Below are 20,901 nucleotides of genomic sequence, written 5' to 3'. Positions count from 1 at the left end.
TTGAGAAGTAGTTTAATATTCTATAATGTGCTTCCCAGTAATTGACTTCTGAAACTCATGCACAGAAAATCAAATAGTAAAACGCTGTTTTCTTTATCACCAGGGTTTGAAGTCAATACATCCATTCCTGGTTCAGTAAGTGTAAACAGAACCAGAAGCAGAGGTCACCGATTGGGTTATTTGATGGTAACACGGGGAGATGGAATGTACCGTGATGTTAGTTCAAGCTCATGCCAAGGACGACACCCCTTGAGGCTAAGAGAGTCTAAACCATAAAATATCCAACAAGACTCCAGTTTTGTTTTAACTTTGGACATCTTAAACAAAATTGGTCATTTATCAAATTAGAGATCCAGGGGTCAAGTCCAAAGAAAAACTACTGCGGGCCAAATCATAGCTTTCCTACCAGTAAGGGATTGATCAAGCCATTGCTCATTGCTCACCTTTGTATCATTCCCCAAGCTGCCCTCACCACCATCATCAAACCTCCATCCCTAAGCCAACCAGCTCCAATACACAGTTCAGGAACAGACTGAACACTAGCATTCCTGTGTCGTTGTGGCCATTGTCATGCTGCATATGACGGGGGTACCATAAAATCTACAATGCATCTGAAATTTTTCTATTGCACAGTGACACTGTAGTCATTGCTCAGTTGAGAAGGTTCACCTCACATGCGTCTGTGGCTTTGTTGGTATGAACAAGCCTACCTTGACGTCGTTCACATGAAAATACAGCTTGTGCAATTAAATTCTGCATGTATATTTAGTAATGAAAGCAAACACTGTTCCTGGCTAATAGATTTACTACTCTGTACTTTTATTGGTTTTTTGGAGTGTGTTAGTACTTATTAAAAATTTACTGTAAACCAGCATGTCACACTCATTCAGACTCTGCTTCATACAGCCATGTTTACCAACTCTCTCACTTCCTCTCATGACTGATTGAATCATATATTTTGTTCACCATAATCTTAGGAGAAAAAACTTGGCTCTGTGTGTGTGTGTGTGTGTGTGTGTGTGTGTGTCTGTGTCTGTGTCTGAATGTGTCTGTGTGTGTTTGTGTGTGTATCTGTGTGTGTTTGTGTGTATCTGTCTCTGTGTGTGTTTGTGTGTATCTGTCTCTATGTGTGTTTGTGTGTGTATTTGTGTGTGTCTGCCTGTGTATATCTGTGTGTGTCTAGGTGTGTCATCCAGGCTTTCTGTAAGTTCATTCTATAATCTCTGCACAAGGACAAGTCACCAAATGGCACACCCCTTACCGAATGATAAAATTCACTCTCTGGAAAGTTCCTGCATCTTCACTGTGGCTGACTTAAGCATCTGTAAGTTTTCTTTGCCCATTAGGTGACACTGCAGCCTGCTGTATTAGCCAGACTTTGTACCTGCTGGGACGAAATATCTGATGCAAGGAACCTCACAGATTTCCAGACGCTGTACCAGGCTATGTCCACAATAGCAAACGCACAACCTGACTGGGCGCAGCATGGTTTTCGAGGGACTTACCATGGACGTGTATTAGTGACTCGTTCTTCCCCAGGCTATCAACTCTCTCTATAAATATATACCTTAAAGAATGAGACAAACTTGAGGAATTGATTGGTTCCTTGTCTCATTGCTGACGTATGTGTCCCTGTCCTGTCACCCAAATCTCTCAGAAAAGAGATTGTGGTATATTATTGTGTCTCTGCCATCCTCTGTTAGATAACTCTACACACTGCCGTCATATATTCGATTTTCTAGTATGTCATTAATTCCCTGAGTACCGTTACTCATTCCCTCTCTGCCGTTGCTCTTGGCACTCACTGCATCTCCAATGAGTACCAAAATCGCTTTGTTTCTGCTAAGGAACTAACTCACCAAGTGGCCACCGAGTGAGAAGTCGTCTCTCCAAAATTTTCCTGTGTGGTTTGAGCAAGTTACAAGCTGTCTGTGCTCTTTTTCTATGTACACAGTGGGCACAATAACACTGCTTCTCTCCTGTGATTTATGACTCATGTATGTTCTTGGGAGAATGCTGTCTTACTTATTTCTGTATCCACGGTTTTCAGTGAGCACGATCCCAAAGTACACCCAATCTACACCCCAATCCCTGGCTGGTTCTGTGCATGACTGGGATAGATGTATTTATTTGGGTGTTTTCACGTTACCTTTTTGGGCTCGTGGAGGGGGGTATGTGCATATGTGTGTGTGTGTGTGTGTGTGTGTGTGTGTGTGTGTGTGTATTCACATGGGTGCACATAGGCACACAAGTGTACATGCACGTGAATGCACATTTGTCTAGAGTCCAGAGGTCAACCTCCATGTCATTCCTCTGGAGGTGCCCACCTGCTTTTTGAGACACAGTCTCTCATTGACCTGGAGTACACCAAGTCAGCTAGGCTGACTGGCCACCCAGCCCCAGAGATCACCCTGTATTCACATCACCAGCACTGGAATTGCAGATGCATTGGCTTGGCGGGGAGAGTCTGTCAATCAAACTCAGTTTTTTAAGAGCAGTCTTTCCAACCCCAAATGCCTGGCTTTTAAGGGTCTCATGAATGCTTGGGCTATTGCTGCTGGGATGCTTTCACTGCCACACCAACAACCCACAGACACCTAAGTCAGTCATAGCCTTCCTTTCCTTGCTTATGTGTAACTATTGATGTCAATATACTGTGTCTCAAACTCACCTGTTACTAGCACCCGTGGATGTCTCCAACTCTCGTTATTCTCTTTTCTCTCCTGATTGGAACATCTACCCCTAAACGCCAATTCTACCAGCTCATACTGATGCTCAGACCACATCCCAAAATGACCTATTTCCTGAGCTCTCGCTCTTCTGAATTACAGCCACGCTCCATGCAACAGTGTGCTGATCCCTTCTTCCCGTGCCTTCTCATAGCAGGGTGGCTACTTTATAATGCTTACCATTTTTCTGCTTTATGTCTGTGGTCATCCGTATATTACTATATAATAAATCACACAGGGACTTAATTATTTGTGCCTTTGATGGGCATATGTCATAGGGCATAATAATGAACAGTAATTCGGTGAAAATAACAAAATGTTTGAAACTAAAGTCAGGCAGTGGTGGTGCACACCTTTAATCCCAGCACTCTGGAAGCAGAGGCAGGTGGATCTCTTTCTCAGTCTGAGGCCAGCCTGGTCTACAAAGTGAGTTCCAGGACAGCCAGGGTTATACAGAGAAACCCTGTCTCAAAACACAAAACAAAGCAAAGCAAACAAACAAACAAAAAAAATGAATGAAACTAAATGAGACATTTTACGTTTTCTTTTCTAATTTTATTTAAAATGGATTAAGACATTGCCTAGACTCTGGAAGACTTTCATGACTACAGAGAATATGGATTATCATTGTTGAACACAAGGAAACCTAAAGCATAAGCAGAAGTTCACAGAAGAGAATACAATAAAAAAAAATAAGACCATTATACCATTTCGCTGACATTAGTAACCCAAATGAGCTGCATCTTTGTCCTTGGCTAGCATTGACTATGACAGCCTTTAGAAAGACAAAAATTCCTTGAACTTCAGAGTATTCAAATCAGGGAAGAACGGATCAGAGTCCTGGTGTTGCAGAGACGGCAGGGTGTCATGAGACTAGGAAGAGGAGCACCTTAGCAGTGAGAGCAGGCTAACTTGCGGCATCCCAGACACTACCAAGTGTGGTAGGACTTACCAACAGACCGGTCATCGCAGCACGTGCCCAGGGGCCAGCAGCCATCCTAGCAGCAGCAGCATTTCTTGCAGCAGCACTTCTGCTGGCAGCAGCCACACTTCTGCTGGCAACAGCCCTTCCCACAGCCACAGCCACAGGAGCTGCAGCAGCAGCGGCGGCAGCAGCAGCCACCACAGCCACAGCAGCCACAGCAGCCACCACAGCCACCACAACCACAGCCACCGCAGCCACAGCTACCACAGCTACCACAGCCACAGCCGCCACAGCCGCAGCCACCGCAGCCACAGCCACAGCCACCACAGCTGCAGCCGCCACAGCCGCAGCCACCACAGCCTCCACATCCACAGCAACCCATGGTGTCAGTAGAGAGGACTCAGGTTCAGCGAGGAGAGAGACTCAGGAGAGGAGAGGGAGGTGTGATGCTCCTTCTTGGGGTGGAGCCCCTTATATACCAGCTCCTTAAGACAGCATGTGGCTACTTATCTAGTTCTTGTTTATCTAAATTCCCATGAAAGACCTCATGAGGCCTCTAGCATCCTTCCTTGTTGACATCCTGACCTTGGAGTTAGCTCTAACTTCTACTCAGCTCTTCTGTCTATATTTAGCTCCCAGCATGAGTCTGGGATCTCTCTAGTCAGGTCTGTGTTTGTTTTGCTCTAGTGCTTTCTGTGCTGCCTCGCACACTGCAAGTGTTCGGTGCACACCTTTCAGATTAAGGAGAGGCTGAGACTAGTTCCAAATTTGAAGCCACACTCTCTCCTAGCTATGAAGGCTCAATTTAGGGTCAGATAAAAGTTCTGCATTTCTATATCTATGTCTTAGTCATTGCAGTTAGACAAAACAGTCTTTGTATATCTTTGGGGACTCTCTTTGAGAATACGCCCCTTTGGGCAAACGTTCTCAGAAGAATTATGGGAAAACTAGCATCGAAAGGGACATGGCAGGCAGCCATAAAATTATGAATCTCTCTGTAAAGCAAGGTTACTCTCTTTATGGCTCGCTGGGATTCTTCATTCACTAGAAAAACCTTTAAGGTTACAGTAAAATAAATGAGGTTTGATGCATAAAACGAGCAATTTTGAGACAGCCTAGCCCTAAGCTACCTGCAAGGGTGAGGCTCCTGTCTTTTGTTTACCCGTTTTATGATTGTTTTCAAAATCATGACACTCTCTTGAAAGGGGATGCTGCCTGTAAATATCCAGGGGATTCAGCCTGCCAGGTCTCCACTTCCAGTCCCAAGGACCTGCAGCCATCATGTGCTGTATGAACTTGCTCAACTCTCTCCAAGCTGGAGACCATTTGACTGACTTAGATGCTATCAACAAACCACAGCAGAGATCTGACACATACTGTTCCACTGTCCTATTGAACTTCCGTGGCAGGCTTGGGTCACAAATGGAAGACGTGGCTTTTCAGGGTCTGTGTCTACTCCAGGAGGCCCACAGGCCAGGGCTTCCCATTGGCATCTCTTTAGTAAGCCAGAGGGAAAAGCAGGAGAACTAAAGCATTAAAACCCATTCCTTTGATATGCTTCATGTCAACCCGCGGGGCGGGGAGCATCCTGAGAATCCAGCCTCATGCAGAGGACACCCTAAATGTCTCCTGTGGGCCCAAGTCTCTGGATGCAGAAATCACCTCTTGACGCTACCACTCCTTTCAACATGTTGTGAACCAGTTTTCTGCACTTGGATTAAATGTGCACCACAGTTTTTTTTCACTCTCCCAGGTGAATGTTTAAAGGTTCTCCAAGATAGTAAAGCCCAAAATAGCTCTGATGTTATGAGACACCAACTCAGGAAGGAAGAGGAACTCAAGTCTCGGGAAGTTCTCCATGGAAACACGGCTAAAAAATAAAGGAGGGCAGTATAAAAGGGGTTCCCTGTAGAATGGAGTCATTACACTCTCCTCTCCTCTCCTCAGTCTCTCTCCTCACTGCACCTGAGTCCTCTCTACTGACACCATGGGTTGCTGTGGTTGTGGAGGCTGTGGTGGCTGCGGCTGCGGCTGTGGTGGCTGTGGTTGTGGCAGTTGTGGCTGCGGTGGCTGTGGTTGTGGTGGCTGTGGTGGCTGCTGTGGCTGCTGTGGCTGTGGTGGCTGCTGCTGCCGCCGCTGCTGCTGCAGCTCCTGTGGCTGTGGCTGTGGCTGTGGGAAGGGCTGTTGCCAGCAGAAGTGTGGCTGCTGCCAGCAGAAGTGCTGCTGTAAGAAGTGCTGCTGCTGCTAGGCAGAGGGGTGTTCAGGAACTGTGTGCGTCCTTGACGCTGTTGGTTCCTGTCACTAAAGGTCTCTTACACCCCGTCCTGCCTGTCTCCAGCTGTCTGTTTGTCACTTGAACTCTCTCACACTTTCTTCCTTGCTCTTTGGGGAAGTCACATGGCTAACTCTCACAAGGTCCTCTGAGGTAACATAGAAACTTCCTGACTGTTTTCTGGAGCATCACACCTGGCCTCCGACCCTGAGATTGGGTAAGTTCTTCAGGCTGTTCCTTCCTACTGCTCCTGACTAGTGCCTGCTGTGTGTGATTGTTCTGGAACTTTGCTTTTGTGCCAGCTTCTCTCTCTTCTGTCTATCTGAAAACTCCAAGTCCTCCCAATTAAAAGCAGTCTGAAGTCACCGTCGTTAAATGCAAGCACGTGATTATCTCTCAGTAACTATAGATCGGTAGGACTTCAGGGGCTAGATTGTCTGTATTTGATTCTCATATGTTCACGTTGCTGTCTGCCAAAGTCTGTCTTCCCTATCTTTGAGCACAGTGGATTTCCAGTGTCTCTATCGCTGTGTTGTAGATACTATATGCAATCTCCTCAATGTCTAATAAACTATACAAAATATCTTAACATTTTTACTCAAAAAGTTTCTTGTTTGGTGTTTGCTTTTGAGGGAGGGGGATGGGTAATACGGAGTGGGAGAAGAGGGTTCTCCTGGAAGTTCTGGGATTTACTGTGAGCTTGAACTACAATAAAGACAGGTTTGTATTAGCTAACATTGAAATTGTAAATGCTTTATCTGTTTGAAATCTATATTTTAGCCTGAAATAATTTCCTTTTTTTTTGTTTGAAAGGCTTAAGTAAGCTGACAAAATACATTTGCATTCATGCATGCACACACACACACACACACACACACACACACACACAAATAGTAAAATAAAACCAACTTGACAAAATTTACCTTGAGCATCATTTCTGACCTTACTCACCATACATAGTCTTTATTCAACAGAAGTCATTTTGCGAAAATATGGATTTCTTATACAATTTTAATTTGGGGCTAGCATCTCTTTCACAAGGATATTTCTTCAAGTAAAGTTAGCTTAGATTAGGATGAATTTCTAGGTTTTAGCCAAGTGCAGGTCTACCTATCATCTAAGTATTCTCTAGCACATAACACACAGTTCATGTTGAGCTTCCTCTCACACCAGCTGTGAGCAGAGCAGCCTATGGAGCTAGGAAGCTCTTAGGTAAATTCCACCACCCATGGGACTTCACACACCCAAGCACACTCCCACAAACACACTTACAGATATAAATACGCTGCACAAATGCAAACACAAACACGTTAACACAAACACGCATGCACATTTACGCATGCCACCGCTCGTATGAGTTTGTATTAGAGGCAGGGGTCTAGGGAACTCATCCTCCACGTCTCCAGCAGTTTTTCTTTCAGTCTCACTAGTCACTTTAGGGAATGGAAGGCAAACTGTGGGCATCGATGTGGAGAAAGCGTTATTCTTCTGCAATATAAACAAGAACACGAGATGACTTATTTCCTAGGACAGAAATCTACCAGTCTGGATATTAAAACAAACAAACAAACAAAAACTCGTCATTTAGTAGTCATTGCTGTGCATGGCGTAAAACGGTAAGGAAAGCCAAACCACCGGTCAGTCTGTTAATGAGGGCAGATCACATGATCTATGCATACAAGAGAGCTCTGGACGGTGCCAAAAGAACAAACCAAATTGCTGGGAAATCAGAAGGAATGGTTTGAGTCTCACAGATATTTAAAAACCAATGTAGTTGCTGTGTGACATCGTTTATATAAATGGAAATTTACTAAAGAATTTAAAATGCACAGTGAGGAAAGGCATTCTCAGTGAGATACTCGGAGAATATTGTCCAGGTGCCGAGGATACAAAATCAGGAAAACAAGAGCATATTTCAGGAAGGAAAACTTTAGTCCATGGCTTTATCCCAGGGAGGTCTAAGACTTTCAAATAGCACAAACATCATTGCCATCACGATACAGGATGCCCTTAGCCAAGGACAGTGGTGTTCCTGATTCTTCTCTTTGGAGATAAAACTGAAGCAGGTGTGTGTGTGTGTGTGTGTGTGTGTGTGTGTGTGTGTGTGTGTGTGTGCATGCGTGCGCATGCATGGAAGCAACCTAAAAGCTGCCTTCACTATCATGTCTAACTTCAACTAGTCAAAGACCTCAAGGTTTCAGCATCCAAGTGGGACAATCATTTCTCTAATTTCCAAGAAAATATATCCAGAAGAGAGATAGACTTCTCCTAATACAAGGCTACAACAGATGTAAAAACTTATAGTAGGGTGCAGGTAAGGCCAGGGGTATTTTCCTCCCTAGTCCAGAAGAACCCACCCTGGACATCAACACTGCCTTCTCCTTTCTCCAGGGTCATCTATGCTCCCATTTATAGGAACTGACTTGCAATATCAAGAGGGGAAAATGGAAAAGATTCAGATCTCATTGGAGAATCTTCTTACAAACAGATGGAAATTAACACCAAGATCCACAAATGGGCAATGTGCAGACAGTGAAAGACTGGAAAGAGTATAAGAGCCACAGGTCCATAGGTGACAGATGGCTCCAAGGAGACAGTGTCTTACAGACACAGCAAGACTGACACACATGGGGCTGGAGAGATGGCTCAGAGGTTAAGGACACTGACTGTTCTTCCAGGGGTCCTGAGTTCAATTCCCAGCAACCACATGGTGACTCACAACCATCTAAAATGAGATCTGGTGCCCTCTTCTGGCATGCAGGCATACATGGCGGCAGAACACTGTATTGTATATGTAATAAATAAAATCTTTAAAAAAACAAACAACAAAAAAAAAGACTGACACACATAAGAACTCACAGGGTTGTGGCAACATGCACAGGGCCTGAACAGGGCCAACTAGATAGGGTCCCAGCACTGAGAGAGGGGCGGGGACATGGGTTCTCACATTTAATCAAGAAACTATCTGGATCTGATACCCACCAGCAAAAGAAAAATCAGTTCCTCCAACGTGGTCTCGTTAGAAACCACACTTCAGTGAGGGCCCATGACAATTTTTTTTGTTTAGTTTTGCTGTGTTGGGGCTTTTTTTTTTTTTGACTTATTGGTCTTTGCTTGTATATTCTTATTTGTTTTAATGGGATGATTTTGTATATGTTGGGGTTTTTGTTAATTTGCTATTGTTTATTTGTTTGCTTGTTTTTAAAGAGAGAGGGAAAAAAGAATTTAAAACTGGGTGGGTATGGGGAGGACTTGGGAGGAATTAGGAGAGGGGAGAACCATTAACAAATACATTGTATGAAAAAATTAAATTAAAAAAGAAAATAATGGAATTGATAAAATGGATTTCCCCTCTTGCATTTTAAAATTCTATTTTCAGTGTGTGTGTGTGTTTATATTATTGTTTGTGTGTGTGAGAAAGAGAGAGTCATGGTTTGTGTGTGTATTTATATCATGGCCTGTATGTGTGTGAGAGAGAAAGAGGGAGAGTCATGGTTTGTGTGTGTATTTATATCATGGTCTGTGTGTGTGAGAGAGAGAGAAAGAGGGAGAGTCATGGTTTGTGTGTATAGATCAGAGAACAACTTAGAGCAGTCAGCTCTGTTTCTCATCTTCATTCCAAGGAACAAACTCAGGTCATCAGATTTGGTAACAGTCACCTTTACCTGCTGAGCCACCTCTCTGCTCCTTCCTTTTTCTTTAAAGATTTTTTTCTCTTCTGAATTTAAAACAACATAGATTATTAGAAAAATAATTAAAATACAGAAAAGGAGAAAAAGAAAATGGCAGCCATAATATCAAGCACTCTCTTCATCCCCCTTTTCACCACTGTGATCATTAAAGGAAGAGTCATGTGTTCGTTATTTATGCAGGTTATAACAAATAAGAATATACAAGCAAAGACCTAGAAGACATAAAAGTAAAAAGCCCAACACAGCAAAATGCGACAACAAAACGCCCCCTGTATCACGGGGGCTGTGCACACAGGTTAAGGGAGTAGCCCATCATAGGGCGGGGATTGAATCAGGCCGATGGCTCAAGGTTCAACTGGGAATTGTCACCTCTTCAAATTCTGGTGGAGTGGGAGGCAGAAGGAGAAGAATAGAGTAGCGCTCTGTTATTCAGTCTGGGCCCCTCCCTGTGGAATGATGTCGCTCATATCCAGTGCGGATCTCCACACCTCAGTCAGTTTTCTCTGCTACCTCATAGACATTCCCAGAAGTGTTTCTAAATTCCAGCAAGACAAGGATCAAGACAAGCAGCCACAACCTCATGTACTATTTTGTTGTACATCTTCTTTGTCTGCTTTCCTTCCCACCCGTATTTTTATTACGGAGAATCTCAAGCTCACAGCTAAAGACCAAGAATATTACACTACAAGATGTATCCAGTCACTTCATCCCATTAGTAATTAGCATTTTACCATATTTCTTGTTTTTCTCTGCTTGTCCTCTTTAATAATAAAGTGCATAAATGACACCCAACTATAAAAATTTTATCAAGTATTTTCCAAAAGAGATATTCTTTTTCAAGTCACAAGGCAATGATCAGAGTCAAGAAATGTAAAAGTGTTAAGCATTCTTATGTCCTATACTCTCAAATTTTGCTTCCCCTATGTATCCTAAGATTGTCCATGGCTGACATTTTATTCTAGATGTATTCAAAGCTGGGCTTTCAGTCTCCTTTAATCTAGAACTGTCCTCTATGGTCATTATTTTTATGCTAAAGTAAATTGTACTGCAAAATAGTCCTTAGTATGGATTTGTATAGTTTCTCCCTCTCCCTCCCCCTAAGGTCAAAATATGGTTAACATCCTTACAAGATCATTGCACAATACATCAAAACCATTCTATTATTGGTGGTGTTAAATTTGATTACCACAGTAACCTGATGTTTACAAAATTTCTCCCTTGTCAATCCCACCTTTTCTCCTTTTTTAATTAATATGATGCTATCCCCAATACATTTATATGGCAAAATTTAAAGATTTATGAAAATATAGGTTTGTATCCTGACTTTTCACATATATTTAATTATGCATAAATATCCTTGTTACTAAATATTTGCTCTTAAGAAACTTTTAAAAGACAGCACGAATTAGCCTGTTTTCTACTGTTAGTAGCATTGGCTGAAAAACATTCCCCTTTATTTTGATTTTACTTTTTATCAATGTATATTGTCATATGTGTTTTTATGTTTAAGTATGGGTGCACATGAGACATGTGGAGGGTCTGAGAACAACCTCGGGTGTCAGTCATCACTTTCCATCTTGTTTGGGAAGGGGTCTCTTGTTGTTTACTGTGGTGTACACCAGGCTAGCTCACCTGCAAAATTCCAGGGATTCTTCTGTCTCCACCTCACGTCTCACCAAGGAGCTGGGATTACAGACGTGGACTACAATGCCCAGTCATAATGGGCTTTGTGGACCCCAATTCAAGTGCTTTATCCAGTCATCAACACAGCCCCAAACTAGGTAAGCTCATTGAAAAGATGTTCATTTTGTTTCATGGCTCTGAAGATGAATGGCCAAGGATCTCATTAATTATGGCCTTCCTTTCATAGCTAAATGGATGGAACTAGGGGAAAAAAATCATCCTTCATGAGATAACTCAATCCCAGAAAGAGAAATATGGTATGTGGTATCACTTATATGTGGATGATCGCTGTTAAGGCCTTGAGAAGCAAGCTATGCTACAATCCATATAACCACAGAGGTTAGGTAGAGTCAGAAACTAGTGGGAGGGAGGGATCATCCTAGGAAAGGAAATAGAATAGACTTTTTTGGATAGATAGGATAGAGGGGGAAATGGGAGGATCAAACATGGAGGGAGGAAGGGAGAGATAAGGGAGGGATGGGAGAACTATAAGGTCCATTGGGAGATTATATGGAAACACAACACAACAGAAGCTTCCTAGACATATGAAGGGGATCTAAATGAAATTGCTAAGTAACAAGAGAGGCAGAGCCCCCGCTCAACATCTGTCACCAAATAAAGCTTCCAGGACCAGGAATGGGTTACATTTAATCTAGTGTTGATCAAAGAGATCCCATGGGAACCTCCAACTATTACCCAAACTGTTTCCAAGGCTTTTAGAGGCTCTCCACAAACTAACTGTAGGGCTCTGTTGCTGAAGACAGCACCTACACAGTGCACCAAACATGGAGAAGTTGAGCTGGTACCTAGCTAAACCCTTAACCCCTCAGAACTAATATTCATGGTACTTGAAGGTTCTCTGAATGCCAGCAATGAGGGAATGTAAACACCAACCCAGCCATAAATCCTTCAGTCTACAAGAGTGACCTCCCTACGAGAAATGCTGGTACAATAATGGCATGAAGCTTGTGGGAGGAACAAACCAAGATCTGATTTGATCTAAGGATGAGATGGAAGCCTTATCTGACCTTGGATGACTAACAACTTGAGGATAGGTCAGGGTCCTAGGCTAAAACAAAATACTATTGTTCTGCTAAAGGAATTTAGCCGTAAAATGACTGCTAATGATGCTCTGCTATCCTCAAAAATCAGTGCTGTGCTCAGCCACCCTCAGAGAGACTAACAAATCCCAAGACCCACAGTCAGACATGCAGAGTGAAAGACCTTGGGACACTCAACTTAAAGGGGTGTCTCCCTCAAGCCCCTTTCCTTGGGTATCAGGAAATCCTGTAGAAGAGAAGGCAGAAAGAGTGTAAGAGCCAGAGGTTCTGGAGGATGCCAAGAAAACAAGGCCTCCTAGACGCTAACCTGGCAGGTACACACATATGAGCTTAATCTCAGACCATGGCAACATGCACAGGGCTAGCATAGGTCTGCCCAGGATGGGTCCTAGAACTGAAAGAAGTGAATACACACCCCATCCATAACCCAGAAGCTGTCTCAAGTTGACAGCCACTTGTAAATGAAAATTTAGTTTTCTCCAATGAAGTCTCCCTGGGAAAACAAACCACTCTTAAGGGCAGGCCCCACACCAGAAGTAGATGCCCAACACAGAATTAACTCAGTGGCATCTTTGTAGGTTCTTTGTCTCATAATGTTAAGGCAGACAGTTATTTTCCCTCTATCTTACAGGTCTTTTGCATCTACATTATGGTTTCCTGTCTGGGTTTTTTATGAGATTGCTGTGTGTGTTTCTCTGTATCTACATGTGTTTCTTGTGCTCTTTCTTTGTTTTTTTTTTCTTGTTTGGTTGTTTTGTCATATTCAAATTTGTTTGCTTTTATTTATCTTATTGTGTTTTATGTTTATTATTATTTATTATTATTTAAATGCCTGTTTGTTTGTGGGTCCAGATAGAGGCAAGATGAAGAGAAACTGGGAAGAGCTGGGGGAACCACAATCAGAATGTATTTATGAAAATAATCTATTTTCAGCTAAAGAAAGAAAGAATGTAGGAAATGGGGAAATGGTGTCCTTTCTGCGGCAGAGCAAGGGCATGGCATGGTACATCACATGGCTGGAAATAGGAAGTGTGCATGTGTCTATTTCTATCTGGTATATCCCCCTCTTTTAATATAGCCACCAGACTTACTCTTCAGACTGCATCCTAGGGACCTTATCCACTCCCAATTAACTCTCAGGGGCCCCACCTCTGAGCTCGTGGGTCAACTGAAGATTCCAACTGTGCCAACAAAATAAACAACATTTGTTTTGTTACTATGAAATATTCATAGCTTCCTGGCTACCAAGATAACATGGAGAAGAGCGGGTAGAGGAAAGCTGGACATGAGCTAAACACAGTACACACATGCATGGAAATGTCAAAGCAGAGCCACTAGCTTGAAGAACTAAGGCGCATGAACAAAATCAGCCAGCAGATCAGTGTGAGAAGCCTCATGTACTCCAGACCTGACGGTTTCGTCTTACACAGCTGCAGCACAGCAACAAACTTTGGAGTAAAATCTTCACAACAGACCAGATCCTAACACTTCTACTGATGCCCACGCTTGTCCACCATGGGACTAAGCTCCAACTGTTCCATCTACAGCATGAATCAAAATTTTCTCATGATATCCCAACACCTTTCAGGCTCTAGATTATAACTGTTGGGGACATCTCTACTAAAGTTCCAAGACAACAGAGGACAATTTCAAATCACAGCCAAACAGCCTTAGAGCACCCCTGATAAAGGCTCAGACCTCTGTCTCATGTCCCCTCTCCCTTGATGTCAGGCTGGCAGTACCGATTAGATCCCGTCCTCCCTCAGGAATGCCCTCTGGGACCTTTACTCTCCTGGAAGCCCATCCAGAGGGCACACTTAAAGTGCCACGGAAGGAGGACCTCCCACCTTTCGGTTCTTCTTGTCTCACACCTGTCTCCACCCTAGACGACAGCATAGCTGATCCTTTCAGGGAAAAACTCATCCTCTTCCTGCAGGCACAAATGATGGCTTTGCCTTGATCCCAAGGTCACGGCTTCTCTGTCACTTTAGGATTTAATGAACCAGTTTTAGTATCGCATGACACACAGTATTTTGTTTCAAGCATTGTGTAGGCAGAATGAGTATTGTGTCCTTGGTGGCTGACCTTGGAGACTAATAACCTGTGGTCCCAGCTACATCCAAGACTTATCTGTGATATGACTTGAGCCCTCTTCCGTCTGAGGGTACTTCATGCTCATGGTACACATGCAGGCAGACATGCGGGCAAAGCATCCATACACATAAAAACTACCTTAAAAATAAATCAGACCACTACATCTTTTCCAGAGCCTCGAGGTCCATGCCTCAATACATGTGTGGGCAACCATTTGAAAAGAGCACTCACACTGCCTGTCACTCAGACAAGAAGTCTGACTCTAAACGCAGAAAGGGTGTGTGTGTCTGTTCACATAGCTTTATACCAGCACAACAAAACTATGTTCCATGTCAACATGACCAAATAGAAGCTCCATGCATACCACTGGATCAGGTAGGGTGAAAGTCTACAAAGGACCACACCTGAAGTGTAATTGAAGGCCACATTCCTGACAGAACCTGCTTTAACTTTTATATGAAACTTCTCTTCACTCACCAAGGTTTTATAGGGGACTCTCTATAGGAGGGGAGGCAGCTGGCGAGGCTAATTTTATGTTACCCACTGAGCTCTTGATGGTCCATTAGCTCCCTTCCATCCTTGCTGCTCTTGTCCATGCCTTTCCTGCCAACGTCATTCCAGTGAGTCTCAGAGGAGAGTAATATTCTCACAGCAGTTGCACAGGCCAAGAAGGAACAGCTGCCATCTTGACTCCAAGTTTCTTCTGACCCTATAATGGATCCTTTAGCAAACCTCAGAGCCTGCTCTATTACTCCAGAGTCCAGGCCCCATCCTGTTCACCCAGAACTTCCTTAGAATGGGTGGTGTAGATTCCACTTCAGCCACTGGCTAAGTAAATTTTCTATTCAAAGTTAATCCTTTTAAAATGAAAGTAGCCGTGCTCCTGCCCTGCCAGCTTCTTGCCATCCAAGTGACATTCACAATGAGCTAAATGCTATTTCCTCCTGTTGACCTCCATTCCTAGCACCACATTGGTTACTCTAGAACTGCCTTCTTTCAACTCCTTTACCACTTTCTAGACTTTTCCTGTCCTTCAAACTGGACAGTTCATTTTCTCATCGTTTTCTATTCTGCTAATATGGCACATTCTACCTAAATCCTCTTTGGCCTCCCTAATCACAAGGCCTCCCCGTTTGCTTTTCTTTCCCCATAATGCCACGTTTTGCCATAATTTTATGAGGAATGAAAAATAATGAGGCATAATCTTGTGGCTTTGTAAAATAGTCTAAGCATTGTCTTTGTTTATTTGACTACTTCAAAATAAAGTAACAGATCTGAGTCTTGAAAGTATGGCCTAACTTCATTCTCATCCCCCAGGCATCCCTCTCCAAAGACAGCCTCTATCCTAAAGCCTGCATTTATCGTTGCTTTGCTTTGGACATGGTTTTATTGCAATCACATGCATTTCTTTCTATGAACTAAAATTCATCTGCTCATCTGCTGTCCAGATGATGGGATTCCTGTGCTATTTTGGCAATACTATTGTGATCATCCTTGCATGTGTCTGCTGGAATGCAATCTTTTATACACTTGTAAGTGGAATCCATGGTTTTAGAGTAGAAGATGAACCAAATGAACCCAAGCAAAGCCCCAAACATGATGCATTTTTGCGCATTTCACTGTGCATACTCATGTTTGACATGAAATTGGAGATCATCAATTGTACACTAAAGCAGATTGATTTATGTTATATGGTTATGTGGCTCTTCTAATACATGTAATAGTGCCAAGGCTGCAGGAAAATGGCAAGTGTTGTGGAACAATTGTTTTGTACACCGTGAAGATTTGCTGTTCTTTTTGTTTTAATAAAGAGCTAAATGGCCAATCACTATGCAGAAAGAGGTTAGGCAGGACTTGTGGGAAAAAAAAAAAAGAGCACAAGGAAAGAAAAGGGTGGACTCTCCAGGAGATCTGAAAAGAAACAAGACCAAGATGAATATGTCATGTTGAGAAAAGGTACTCCCAGAGGGTAGAGCATAGATAAGAAATATGGGTCGATTTAAGTTGTAAGAGGTAGTTAGTAATAAGCCTAAGGTATCACCCAAGCATTCATAATTAGTAATGAGTTTCTGTGAGGTTATTTGGGGAGCCAGTGGTCCCAATGAAAAACTCCACCTACAAACAAGTATTAGCACTCTGCCGTTCTCAAAGCCAACATCATAGCCTTTTATCGTCTGGGTATGTCTGAAAACAATGAGGGTCAGGCAGAAAGTACACCAGAAAGATAGTTAACAAGTACTGGGGATGAAATAAAGATCTCCAATGAACTGCAATCAAGTATGTATGTATGTATGTATTTGTTCACATGTATGTGCATGTATGTGTACAGAAGTGTGTGCACACATGGGTATGCAAAGACCGGAGGTTAGCATCAAGTCATTACCAATTACTCACCACTTTATTTCTAAATATTTTATGTATATATGTGCTTACACATTTTTGTGTTCACACATATGCATTTCTGTGTGCATGCGTGTGTGTGTGTGTGTGTGTGTGTGTGTGTGTGTGTGTGTGCATGCCAGAGAGCAGCATCATGGTCACTCTCAATCACTTTCCATCTTTTATTGTTTTTTTTTTTTTAAAAAAACGGGGGTTTCTAGATGAAGTCAGAGCTCAGTGATTAGGTAACACTGCACAGGCAGCAAGCCCCAGAGACCCCATCTTTATCTTTCTAGTGCTAGAAATGATGCATGTACCACCAGGCTTTTAACTTGCTTTTAACCTGGCTGCTGGGAGTTGAAGGAAGCACTTACCATTGAGCCATCTCCCCAAACCTATGTCATCAAATATGAACCTGTAAATAGAACCAAGCTAAAATAGCTCAGACCCATTGCTGCACAGTCCTCAGCGGTTACCTGGCCTCAGACAGAGATCAGAATCTGCCAGAACAAGGCACTCCACAGGCCAAGAGACACTGATGAAATACAACACCACTGATGGACTCGGGGGATCTTTTTTCATTTATATAAAAGGTGGGTAAAGAGACCTACTAATCCTTACAGTAGTCTGAAAACCTTGTGGTAGAGACCATCCCCTCTATATCTGTCTTGAACAAACAACAGGAGGTTTAGTCTTCGGGCTGAGTTGTGGTTTTGGTTAGACGTGCCAGAGAAGGAAAATGAGCATACAGATTGACAGTTTTGTGTTGTTTATTGGGAGAAAGTCTTCGTTTAGTTTCACAGAAATTAAAAACCATAGCTGAGATACACTATGTGGAAGTTATGGAGCAAGGGGAAGAGTAGACAGAAGCATTTGGGCTAGAGAGATGACTCAGAGGTTAAGAGCACTGGCTGCTCTTCCAGAGGTTCTGAGTTCAATTTCCAGCAACCACATGGTGACTCACAACCATTTGTTTTGAGATCTGGCGCCCTCCTCTGGCGTGTGGGCATACATGGAGGCAGAATGTTGTATACATAATAAATAAATAAATCTAAAAAATTACAGTTACAAAGTAGCAACAAGAATAATTTTAAAAAAGAATTATTACAATGTGTAGTGAGTTCCTGCTAAGATTGGTTGTTTGTAGGCAAGATTCTTGTTGGTATTTCTCACCTGGAGACAGACTCTGGGGGACTAAGGAATATAGATGAAACTCTTGTCACTTGAAAGTCTTACCAACCACAGTTACCTGCAGCACCTTCCCAGGGACCAGGCCAAGTCCTCTTAGCAGCAGCACTGCTTCTGGCAGCAACCCTACTGCTGGCAGTAGCCCTTCCCACAGCCACAGCCAGGAGCTGCAGCAGGTGCAGTGGCAGCAGCAGTCCACAGGGGTGCAGCAGCCACAGCAGCCACCACAGAAGCCACCACAGCAGCCACCACAGCTGCCACAGCCACAACAACCCATGTTGTCAGTAGAGAGGACTCAGGTGCAGAGAGGAGAGAGACGCAGGAGAGGAGAGGGAGGTGCGATCCCACTTCTGCTGGGGGAGCCTCCGGAGGGAAAGAGCAGCACACATGACCACTTCCTGGTTGTTTGGCTCAGTTGTCACGAGAGACTCTCAAAGGCATTATTTACTTCCTTTGTTCCTTTTTCCTGTGTGGTGTGCCTAAAGTTACAGAAGACCCACATGGTACCACTGGCAATGTTCGAGCTGGTGGTTTCACATCTGATGGACACGGAACCATTATTGGGAAACTCTCCCAGTGTGGTGTCATTTTCTTACCCAAAACTGAAAAAATAAAAAGTCTCAGGCACAAACGTCATTGTCAAAGAATCAAAAGAACCCTGCCAGGGCTCATTCACTGCGCAATGGCATATTTGCCTCCCTCCTTCTGCACGGTTGTAGCATGAGGTACCGTTCTAATATCCAGTGTGTTTGATACTGTGATGTCTAGAAAACATGAGGAACCCTTCACAACATTCTAGATCTATTTTCTTTTTATAACCCCCCCACACTGAGCTTTAAATGGGTAGAGACTTTGTATTAGAATGAAAACTTAATTGGGGGGTTGGAAAATGTTATCCATTGATATCCAAAAGAAAAATCTGCATGTCGAGCTATTGGTCTACAAGGTTTGACACACCAAAAGAAAATAAATGAAACAGACTGGGGCAGGGTGGGGTAAATTACCCTGCCTGAGGAAATCTCATCACAGTGGAATAACTGGTTCTCCCGTGAGCAGTATTGATCAAAAATAATCATCAATTTCAGCTTTTACTAAAAACAGTGAAACAGGTGTGTCACAAGTAACATGGAAGAGTTAAATTGCCGTAGATCTGAATTTAAACTAACATTGCCCATCAAAAAGAAAGAGTGCGTGCAGAGGGATGAATAGGAACATGTAGACAGTTAGCATCAGGAATTCGGCCCTGTTTCGGAAATGTGGAACTGAGGATGAGGTGGTGGGCAGGAAAGAACCTGGAAATACCGGAAACATACAGACACAGTCAATGAATCAGTGTTTCATGATGTGGGAATGATTTCTTATTAATAAAGAAACTGCCTAGGCCCCTTGATAGGCCAACCCTTAGGTGGGTGGAGAAAACAGAACAGGATGCTGGGAGAAAGAAGCCCAGTCAGGAGTAGCCATGATTCTCCCACTCCAGACAGACGCAGGTTAAGATCCTCCCTGGTAAGCCACCTCGTGGGCTACACAGAATATTAGAAATGGGTTAGATCAATATGTAAGAGCTAGCCAATAAGAGGCTACAGATAACAGGCCAGGCAGTGTTTAAAAGAATACAGTTTCCGTGTAATTATTTCGGGGCATAAGCTAGCCATGTGGGCGGCCGGGTGCCGGGGACACAGCCCTGCCGCTCCTATTTCAACAGTTTCAGACATCTTCAAAATCACCAACATGATCAGCATCACACAGCCTCACTTGGTCATAGCGGCGTATGACACAGTGCCAACCCCGTTACTCAGCTCTAAGACACCAGCCAGACAAGGAGCACAGGGCTCAGCTTCAGGACCTCTCAGCAGGAACACTGTGGGACCACCCCCAGGCATCTTTGTTACCTGCTTGAGAAATACTTTCCTTCTAGGTGAGTTTCCAGCAGCTATACTGCTGAGAAATACAGATGGGGAAATGCTGTGGGAAGATTAAACATGATGTTGTTTTACCTTGGCGCTGATATTTTGAGTCAGAAAATTCTTTCTTATGGAGGACTGTCCTGTCTATGGTAAGACACTGAGCAACATCTCTGAACCCAAGCCTGGCGTAAGGACAACATTTCTCCCATGTATGACCCCTGAAAATGTCTCTGCCAAGTGAGTCCTGGAGGCGAAATAATTCCCTGTGATTGTAATCCACTCTTTTGTGACAGTGTAAGCGGAATATCACATATCACAGCAACCAACAGGGGGTGGGTGGGGGTGGGGGAATGTTTGGTTTCAGTTAGCCCTTTGAAGCATGCATCTAATTTGATATAGAAAAATTCTTCTTTCCTCTTGAATTTTTGGTGAGACTTCCTGGGGTCCATGATCCTGGGTGCTAGCTTGCTTGGTGTCAGGTGGAAGGAGATGAGGGACTTGCTCTCTCTCTCCTTATTTGCATTTAGCGCCATCCACACAAACAGAATGTGTCCTGACATAAGTTGATCTCTGTTGTGGTTGTCTTCTTCTTTTGCTTTTTCTCCTCCTCCTCTTCTTTCTCCCCCTCCTCCTCCTCCTCCTCCTCCTCCTCCTCCTCCTCCTCCTCCTCCTCCTCCTCTTCTCCTCATCCCCCTCCTCTTCTTCTCCTTCCTCTTCTTGTAGTTCATGGGAATTCAAGTTACAACAAACTACAGTTTATTTGGGACATGAAGCCAGCTGCTGCTGGAGGCTCCAGACCCTGCTGCCCACCCACCCTGGAAATACACGAGCAGAAAGGGGGATATTTTGGAGCCAGTCTGGAAAGCTCACTTTGAAATATATGACAAGTTCTCCAAACCCACAGTGATCTTGCCAGGTTGCTTTCCTGCGAATCAAGAGAAACACGACATCCTGACATTCTGACACAGAAG

The sequence above is a fragment of the Alexandromys fortis genome, unplaced genomic scaffold, assembly GCF_014885135.2.
Source record: "Alexandromys fortis isolate MF-2015 unplaced genomic scaffold, M_Fortis_MF-2015_v1.1 scaffold_40, whole genome shotgun sequence".
NCBI classification, from domain to species: domain Eukaryota; kingdom Metazoa; phylum Chordata; class Mammalia; order Rodentia; family Cricetidae; genus Alexandromys; species Alexandromys fortis.
The sequence above is the reverse complement of the archived record's forward strand: the minus strand, read 5'-3'. Positions refer to the sequence as shown.